The sequence below is a fragment of the Bombina bombina genome, chromosome 6 (genome assembly GCF_027579735.1).
Source record: "Bombina bombina isolate aBomBom1 chromosome 6, aBomBom1.pri, whole genome shotgun sequence".
Lineage (NCBI taxonomy): Eukaryota > Metazoa > Chordata > Amphibia > Anura > Bombinatoridae > Bombina > Bombina bombina.
Genome location: NC_069504.1, coordinates 447,660,271 through 447,669,979, shown reverse-complemented (window position 1 = coordinate 447,669,979; position 9,709 = coordinate 447,660,271). Strand labels below are relative to the sequence as shown.

Genomic DNA, 9,709 nt, shown 5'->3' with positions numbered 1-9,709 from the left:
CATTCCGTGAGGAGGGTCTGTATGTGATAAGAAAATTGAACCTGGAAAAATATAAATTCCACCTTACTTGTCGTGCGGTGAGAGTCTTGGTGGATTGGAGGAATTGAAGGTTTCGGTGATCCGTGAAAATAATGATAGGCAGAATGGTACCTTCCAACAAGTGTCGCCAATGTTCAAGGGAGACCTTGATTGCCAACAGCTCTTTATCCCCAATGGGGTAATGTATTTCAGATGGAGTCATGATACGAGAGTAGAAGGCAACTGGATGTAACGGTTTCTTGAGAGAGAGTCTCTGTGATAGAATGGCGCCCACAGCATAATCCGAGGCATCGACCTCTAATATATATTGTAGTTCAGGATCTGGTATACTAAGAATAGGTGCAGAGGTAAACTGTGCTTTAAACAATTCAAAAGTCTTTTGACTATCTGGGGTCCAACGAAATGGAACATTTGCTTTAGTGAGGTTTGTTAATGGTCTTGATAAGGAGGCAAAATTTTTGATGAATTTCCGGTAGAAATTGGCGAACCCCATGAATCTTTGAATGTCTTTTTTACATTCAGGGGTAGGCCAATTCTTAACAGCATCTATCTTGTTATCCTCCATGCTAATGCCCGAAGCACTGATGCAATAACCAAGGAAAGTTATGCTATTGGAGTTGAAGATGCACTTCTCAGCCTTGGCATATAAGGAGTTGCTTCTCAATCTGCTAAGGACTTGTCTGACATGTGATATATGTTCAGGTAGGGTCTTAGAATAGATTAATATGTCATCCAAGTAAATAACAAGATAGACATCCAGGATATCCTTAAAGATATCATTTATCAAATACTGGAATGTCGCGGGAGCATTACAGAGTCCGAATGGCATGACGGTGTATTCAAACAACCCGTAACGGGTGCGGAACGCCGTCAGCCATTCGTCTCCAGATCTTACTCGAATTAAATTATAGGCTCCTCTAAGGTCAAGCTTGGTAAAGAATTTAGCTCCCTGTAGTCTCTCAATAAGCTCCGGAATCAGTGGGAGAGGATAACGATTCTTTACTGTCCTTTTATTTAGTTGTCTATAATCGATTATTGGGCGTAAAGATCCGTCTTTGTTTTTTACAAAGAACATCCCCGCACCTGCTGGGGATGTAGAAGGACGGATAAAGCCTTTCCTTAGGTTATCATCAAGGTATGTTTTCAAGTGGTCTAGTTCAGGTTTTGACAATGGAAAGATGTGTCCATAAGGGATATCTGATCCTGGGAGGAGCTCAATAGGACAGTCATACTTCCTATGTGGAGGAAGTTTTTCTGACTCTTTTTTACTAAAAACGTCATTGAAGTCAGCATATTCTTGAGGTATGTCTAATTCTAAAGGTTTCTCTATAGTATGCAGTATGAGTGGTGGGAAACAAGTTGTCTTACAGTAGTGAGAGTTAAAACAAATGGAGAATGGTGACCAGACTATACAGGGGTTGTGTAGTGATAGCCAGTTTAACCCTAGAATGATGGGTACAATGGGGGATGAAATGACATCAAAAGTTTGAAATTCCCTATGATGGTCTTGTGTCACTACAAGTAAAGGTACAGTTTCATACATTACGGGGCCTGAGGCCATATTATTACCATCAATAACTCGCAAATACACAGGAGTCTGCTTTTTCACCAAAGGTATTTTATTATCCTTAGTATATTGTACATCAATATAGTTTGCAGTTGCTCCTGAATCAATGATTCCACTGGCGTTGAGGCGACATTGGTCCCACTGTAAAAGAAGTGGGAATTTATGGTAGGTTGTAGCAGAGGTATAACTACCTAAACATTCAGTATGTGACATTGTCTTACCACGGCTCTGTCGCTGAAGCGCAGGACAGTCCTTAACCCCATGGTCCTCTGCTGCACAATACATGCAGAGATTTTGACTGCGGCGTCTTAGTTTCTCCTGTGCTGTAAGCGGTCCTTTCACAAACCCAATGTCCATAGGCTCAGTGGGGGGCTTTATTGGTGGTATGTGTGCAGGGGTGTGGGTATGACGTTTTTGAGTGGTGTCCTGGTAAGACCTTTCCTGTTGCCTTTCCCTAAGGCGTCTATCAATAGTGATACTGAGATTTATTAATTCTTCTAAGGTGGGGGGGAAGGTCAACTCGAGATAACTCATCTTTAATACCTTCAGACAAGCCTAGTCGGAATTGATTCCTTAGAGAAAGGTTATTCCATTGGCTATCTTTTGCCCATTTCTTAAATTCAGTGATATACTCCTCTACATATCTTTTCTTTTGCTTCAATGACCTCATAGCATTTTCGGCAGTCATTTGTTTATATGGATCATCATACAACTGGGCTAAGGCGGTAAAGAAAGCATCTAATGAATTGAGTATGTTATCATTTGTTTCAAAAAAACTGTTTGCCCAGCTCCTGGGCTCACCTCTAAGAAAAGATATGGTTGTTAGAACCTTTACTCTATCTGTGGGATATGTCTGTGGTTTTAGGGTAAACAAAAGAAAACATGCATTTCTAAAATCTCTGAATTGTGTTCTATCACCTTTAAATAATTCAGGGAGACTGACTTGTGGTTCTATAGCATGAATTTTTGTTTCTACAATATCTTTTATATAAGCTTTTAAATTATCATTTTCTGCCTTTAGGGTATTTAACCCATCAGTGAGTAAATCTACCCTATGACTAAGGGTTTGCATGTGTGCAGTTAACTCAGCTGGGTCCATGTTTATTTTTCTGGCTTAGTATTCTGTCAGGATTTAAGTCTTGCCGTATCCTGTAAGGCAAGGAATTTATTTTTAAGAACCTCAACTGCTGAGTTAAAAGAAATAAACTTAAAATACTATGTGTGTTGTTCAAAGAATACTGGGATTTATCATTAATTACTATCAGAGTAAAAGATAGTCCCAGACATCATAGTTCAGTTATTAGCAGGGGTTAATGGTGATTACACTACAGCTGCCACCTGTGAGTAAACACTAAACAATTGCAGCAGTGTAACACATAGAAACCCCAGTATGGATACATAGAAAAATATAATTACAAACTAGTTTGGAATTTCAGTAGTACAGGCAATAAAAAGAGATCAGGCAAAAAGCTAAATAATAAGTAACTAACTTTAGTGAGTATTTTAAGATAGCTAATTAAAGTTGGCTCAGATAGATTTAGCAATTGCAAATATATATGATAAACAAAAGTCTGGTATGCTCATATATGATTTGAGTCACAGGAGAGTGAATGTTAAGAGCAGGTCTTACTTGAGAAATTATTAGAGGGTCCGCAGGAATTAGGAGCTTGCAAGTCCTGGCAGTCTGGGAGACAGTGCAGCTGAACTGTGTGTTGCTGCTGTGTGAAGCAGGATGGCGTGTGACGTCACAGCTCTGTGAAATCCGGAACTGACAGGCAAAAGAGGCAGACACAGTTTGCAGAGAAGATAGGCTTGGCTGTAGCAGTCCTATAGCATAAGACTCCAATACTAAGCAACTAGGAGAGTGTGATAAGGAGTTATATAGGGCTGAAGCAGGATAGACACTCCCATATTTAAAGGGACATGACACTATCAAAACCAATTGTCCATAACGACTATGGAACCCCCCTTATCGGATTGTTTAATCACAATATCTTCTCTTTTTTTTTAGCTTCTTAAGACCCAAGCTTTTTTCACAGGTAAGGTTATTTTTATATTTTTTTATTCCATTATGCAGGGCTACTAAGTCTTCCTCTACTCTCTTATGGAAGGTTTCAAGTACATTACCCCTAGTTTGAATAGGGTAAAATATTGATTTGGGCCTAAATCCAGTATGTGTATCTATTTCCAGGGATGGAGGAAAACTCTCCCTTTCCAATTAATAAAAAATTCAAAAAGCCAACAGCATCATTAAAACAAAAATGGTCATTTTGTATTGTACTTTCCACGTCTCCCAATGCTAGATCCAATTCTGCTCCTGACTCATTATGATAATGTTTTCTAAGGGTCAGTGTACGGACAAATCTATTTACATCCACTATGGTCCCAAAAACATTGAAATCTGTGGAAGGAACGAAATTTAAACCCAACTTCAGCAATCTCATTTCCTCAAAACTCAATGTTACTGCTGAAAGATTAATGACCTTTAGATCTTGTATCTGTTCTGTCTGCCTCTCCACAGATATATTGCTCCCTCTGCGGCTTTAGATACATTTTTTTGGCTAGAAACAGAATTCAGGGATTTGATTGCTTGTGTTAAATGGGTCACTTATTTAATGTGATTAATTTAAGCTCAACTGGAGCTTTTATTGTAAGTATATTAAGATTTGTATAGGTTGAACTGTATGGACTATTTTCAACCTCAACTACTATGTTACTATAAGAAGTATCAGGAATGAGGGAATGGTTAAGTGCAGAAGGGGTGGATTTCTATATAATATACAAATTTACAGCTAATTTACAGCTATTAAATTCACAATCAAATATTTCCTAAAAATGTCCAAGGGTTATGCAGGGTACCCACAGTCTTCTGCCCTCCCACCTAGACCCAGTCCTGAGGGCTTTTTTAATTTGCAGCAATCTCGTTTGCCTATCTGGAAGTCTTAACAGTTCTGATTTTTTAAGGGGTCACAAAAAACGAGTGCCATAGGGCAGCATTTGTCTCACAAGCCCCCAATTGGCCATCACTACTTCAAACCTTTCAAACTTTAGCAAGAAATGTACATAGCAGCAGACTTCCATGTATCGCATCCCTACTTCCTTATTTCCCTTCATTTGGATTTAGACACTCACTGGACACGGTGGATAGAGAAAACCTGTTAGTAAGGGTACACACAAACACCTTTAAAGGACCAGTCAACACAGTAGATTTGCATATTCAACAAATGCAAGATAACAAGAGAATGCAATAGCACTTAGTCTGAACTTCAAATGAGTATTAGATATTTTTTCCTGACAATTTTAAAAGTTATGTCTTTTTCCACTCTCCCTGTACCATGTGACAGCGATCAGCCAAACACAAATGTATACATGTACCATGTGACAGCCATTCGCAAATGCATACACACTTATTCTTGCACATGCTCAGTAGGATCAAAAAGTTTAAATATAAAAATACTGTGCATATTTTTTTTAATGGAAGTAAATTGGAAAGTTGTTTAAAATGGCATGCTCTATCTGAATAATTGAAGTTTCATTTTGATTGAGTGTCCCTTTAATTATTTATAACCACCTTACCTCCATATCATGCAATAGCAAAGCACACAGCAAATGGCAACATAAAGTGGAGAAACCACTGTTTTGTGAACCAAGATAAATATTATATAGCCCTAAAATATACAGCTGGAAAGGCAAACTAACATACAATTTTGTTTCTAAACTGGAAAAATCATGTTGAGATAAACATACAGTACAAAAAAAGTGTTACATTGCTCTTTGAGGGAAATCTGATTGATAAGAGCCATGGTAGAAGTAAACTATGAGGAATATTTATAATCTTATATTTCTGTGCAAATATATCTTCTTGCAGTAATGTTGCTATGTTGTTACATTTTGTTTTCATATATAAAACAGCACCCACCAGTACATGCAGCAACTAAACTAATCCACCTTAAAAGAAGAACTGGAGAAAGAGACTGTGAGACATGCAGGCAGGGGCAGGGTTTGGAGTCGAATGCTGTTTCATGAGAGGGATACAAGATCTGCTGAGGGAACTTAATTTTATATGACACCTGGAAGAAGGAAGGCAGCAAGAATTTTTTTTTATTTAGCAGTGATATAGTAAAAAAACGAACATTGTTGAAATGGAAGGGGTTGTAAAAAACGAACAGTAAAAAGAAAAAAAGGGGCAGGGCAAGATAAGAAAGTAAGAGACTCTAAGAGGACAAACAGGAAAAGAAACGGTGCAGCACTAGCTATAGAGGGGGAAAGTGAAAAAGGATGAGAGGAGGGGAAGAGGAGGGAGTGATGAGAGGGGTTTAGGAAAAGAGGAGGGGGTCTGAGAGGAGTGAGAGAAAAAAGTGTTTTCCTGGGCTGAAGCATTGCGAAACCAACCTGATCTGACTTGTAGTGCAATCTGATCATTTAACGTTTTCCAATTCTTACTGTACAAGACTTATTAATTTAATTGAAAATGGGGCATCATCACTTTTAGATGGACACATCATGCTTTCTGCCCTACCTGGGTCGCCAAACACCAAGTTAAACCCCCCTCCATGCCCCTTCAGCGTGAGATTGACACTGGATTGAGTGGAAAGTAAGCTAACAGCACCCACCCCCTTTTCAGGCAGAGCAGCCTGCAACCATTCATATCAACATACACACGCATGCATATGTATACATAGATTTGCAACAAACCTAGGAAGTCTGCATATAAAAAAGAAGAAATCAGCAAAAGGTTGAGGAATTGAAAAGGCGGCCATCTATTTATTTTTTGGATGTCATACATGGAGTTACTTTGTATCCACTCCTGGAGAGGAGAAGAGAGAGAGATCATCTTTGTATAGACCAATGATACACTGGACTTTTTCTGGAAGGCTCATGGTTTTCTATATATTTTATTCAGTAGGATCCTCCCCTATTTTAACCTGAGCAGACCACAACAGTGAGGACACTCCAAACACATCAAGGTAATAGCCATGTTGTTGAAAGGTGCATTGGGTTTATTTTGCCGTTTGCTTGAAGAGGAGGGTGGCGATGGGGGAGTTGTCACAAATCTGCTGGATGGATTATGCTTAATTTTTAAAGAGGAGAAAATGGGAAGCTGCCTAATTGCGCACGTTGTGTAGTCATGTTTAACCCTTCGGTCGCATGAGAAGATTGCTCCGTAATGGTTTGCAACCCTCTCTGGTAGCCAAAAAGTAATAGAATGTCAGGCTGTAAACAACTTTTAATTCTCTCGTATATTTTGTAGACCCATTTTTATTAATGACTGCACCACTATGACAGAGACACCTTGCATACTCTATTTTGATCTGCAGTTTTGTTTGGCACTGCCGTTGCTATCTAAGAGTCATCTAATGGTTTTGTGACACGGAGGAGGGGAGTGCAAAGTGTAACGCGCAAGATAGTTTCACACACAACCTCCCTCGCCTTTTCACGTGCTACCTATGCACATACGGGGGTTTAACCAAGATGAGGAGTACTAGGTTTCATAAAAAGGGGCGATCCTACACTACCTGACCAGATTAGGTTACACAGGCTAGCGCTGACAAACGTATTAGAAAGCAAAGAAAAAGGGGGCAGATCTGCTGTCATGTGTATCAGCATTGCAATGGAAATGTACTGCTGCACGTTGGAGGAGAGGCCTGTAGGGGGCGTGGCTGTTGTTTACCTTCTGCGACTTACACGGTTTCCCATCCGACGCCTCTGGGGGCGTCTCTGCTCCTGTAGATCATCATTATTAGCTTGCTGTATAAACATTTCTCACTCCTTTACCACACGCAGCATACAACCTCCTCCTTGCTCACCGCTTGCACATGCACTGTCATATCATCCTTCCTTGTCACTGCACACTGATAAGATGTAGGCAGGGCTTACATTTATAGGTTCTTGCTAAAATAGATTTCGGGGGTGTTTTGCCGTTTCGTTTTTTATACTATGCAACACACTTCATAGGCCTCGCATGGGTACTGTCACTTTTTGCTAAAGATTAACCCATTAGGTAGTTTGAGGTGCATTACAACGCTCTCTGGCAGAAAAGGGGTTTTGATTAATATTGTCTGGTGTTGTTTATATTGACATTGTTCATTATAGTTTGCATAAGAGGTGCCATCTGTTGGTATTTTTTTTTTGCTAGTCAGGGTGTCGGGCTATTTTGTGACAAGTACCTGCGTTTCTTGAGCATCTAGTTTGTAGGTCACCACTTTTTAACATCTATGTCCTGCATTCAGTTATTGTGACTAAACGATTTGTCTGCAATCCCAACTCTTGTAATCCATTCAAAATATTCCATGCCTCCTTAGTCTTATTGCTTGTAGGTAACGTCAAGATCATCATATACTAGTACTGAGGTGTATTCATTTCAAGTATCAAAATCCCGTTTCTGTATGTAATCTAGAATTATTATTACCCCAGGTTTGGACTGTAAAGCTGTGGTCCCCATCCTTTCTTGCTAACACACTTGATGTAGTTATGAAATAAATACCAAAATGACCTGATTTGTGTAATGCAGCAAGAAAACAATGGAAACTATTTGATATAAATATTTATAGGTAATGTTACATAGTGAATAATATTTAACCTCAGAGGATTTGGATCTTTGTGCTCTGTGTAGTGCCCATTGTGCTTGACACCTTTTGGCTTTTTTTCCTGTTTTACATCCCTGATGAAAACTGATGCAGTTCTGCAATTTATACAAATTTAGCAACTGAAGTGGCATGACATCCTTTAAATGGGTTGCAAACATGGAATTAAGATTTTGATTTTTTGATTTTAAGGCATTACTAGACAGTCTTTTTTTTTTTTTTTTCCCTTTTCTTTTCTTACTAGAAACCCACTAATGCTCATTGCTGTGATAGAAACATTTAACTTTCAAGTGCCAAATGTTTTGATTTGTGTTGGATGAGTCTGTCATGTGCAGAAGGCAGCGTTGGGGTTTCTTAATAGCAGCAGCTGCAGGAGGCAGCTTCCCAGAGGCCAATGGAGATGCAGGTGCTACGCAACAGCTGTGCATCCTCTTAAGTACGCCTATCTGAAACCTCTTCAAATTGATTAAAGATATTGTGGTTAGGACTCATTAAGTTACAGCCTTATGTATTACATCAACTTATAGGGTAAAGGTCATTTTATGTGAATAATCTCTGCTTGCTAAACTCCTGATTTATAAAATTCAATGTTACTGATTTAACCACTTGTATAGAACATGCTTTTTGAGCAGTTAGCATTAGTAGAACATATCTACATTTTTTTTGCATGCTCCTCCTTGTATCTCATTGCATGTTTGCATTCACACTGCTCAGAAACCAGTTTCTCTATATTAGGAGTAAAGTTTTCCCAATGTGTAAACTCATTTTGTGTGCTGTGAAAAAAAGTGCTTCTGGGCTTAGAAATGCTTTTTTTTTTTTTTTTTTTTTATCTTCCTGGGTAGGTAGAGTTTTGCAGCTTGTAGTTTGCCAAACTTCTAAAAGTACATTTATTACTGAAAATGTGTGTTTTTTTTATTTAGTTTATTTTTAAAAGGACAATTACTAGTGCAAAAGGAAATACTCTTAATTTATTAGTGCAAAGGGATAAAACACAAAGCTACAGCATTGCTTGGGTGCTGCAGCCCCTTTCAGATCCTGAGCAGGACATGCAGCTTACAAACAATGCTACCTGTGTATGCTGCTCCTGATAGGCTTACTGATGTAGGTGCTCCACTATTCTAAAAATCCTGTTGTATCAAATTTGCATTCAATTTTGTTTGGCTAAAAGAAAATATTATTTAAATTATTACTGTATTCTGTTGTTTCTGTTTGTGGTGTGTGTGTGGGGGGGATCTGTCAACTGATATATTCTTTCAACTAAATGAAGTTTGTAATAGCGGCATGATTGCTGGGGGAGCTGTGGGTCAGTCTGCACACATGGTAGCATACTTTATGTATTCCTGATGAGTATTGTCATTCGGCAGCAAAAAGCTGTACGTTTTGCTGATTATTAGCAGGTAATGGTGTTTCCCTACTTTTTCAGATAGTACGAGTTGTATAGCATAGGTCATTTAGAAGGTTTGTTATTGTTCATATGTACAGAGCCAACCAGCACTGTTCACTTTTCAACTGTAATTGT

The 9,709-nt window shown here is 38.8% G+C and overlaps 1 protein-coding gene across 1 annotated transcript in view; it reads left to right on the top strand.

The window, feature by feature from the left end:
* Nucleotides 1-5,627: 5,627 nt before the first annotated feature.
* The window catches only part of JADE2 (jade family PHD finger 2), a 1,034,250-nt gene continuing 1,030,168 nt past the window's right edge, over nucleotides 5,628-9,709 (top strand). The window contains exon 1 of the mRNA XM_053717215.1: nucleotides 5,628-6,573. The gene's annotated coding sequence lies outside the window, so the exon portion shown is untranslated. The remainder of the gene's footprint in view (nucleotides 6,574-9,709) is intronic.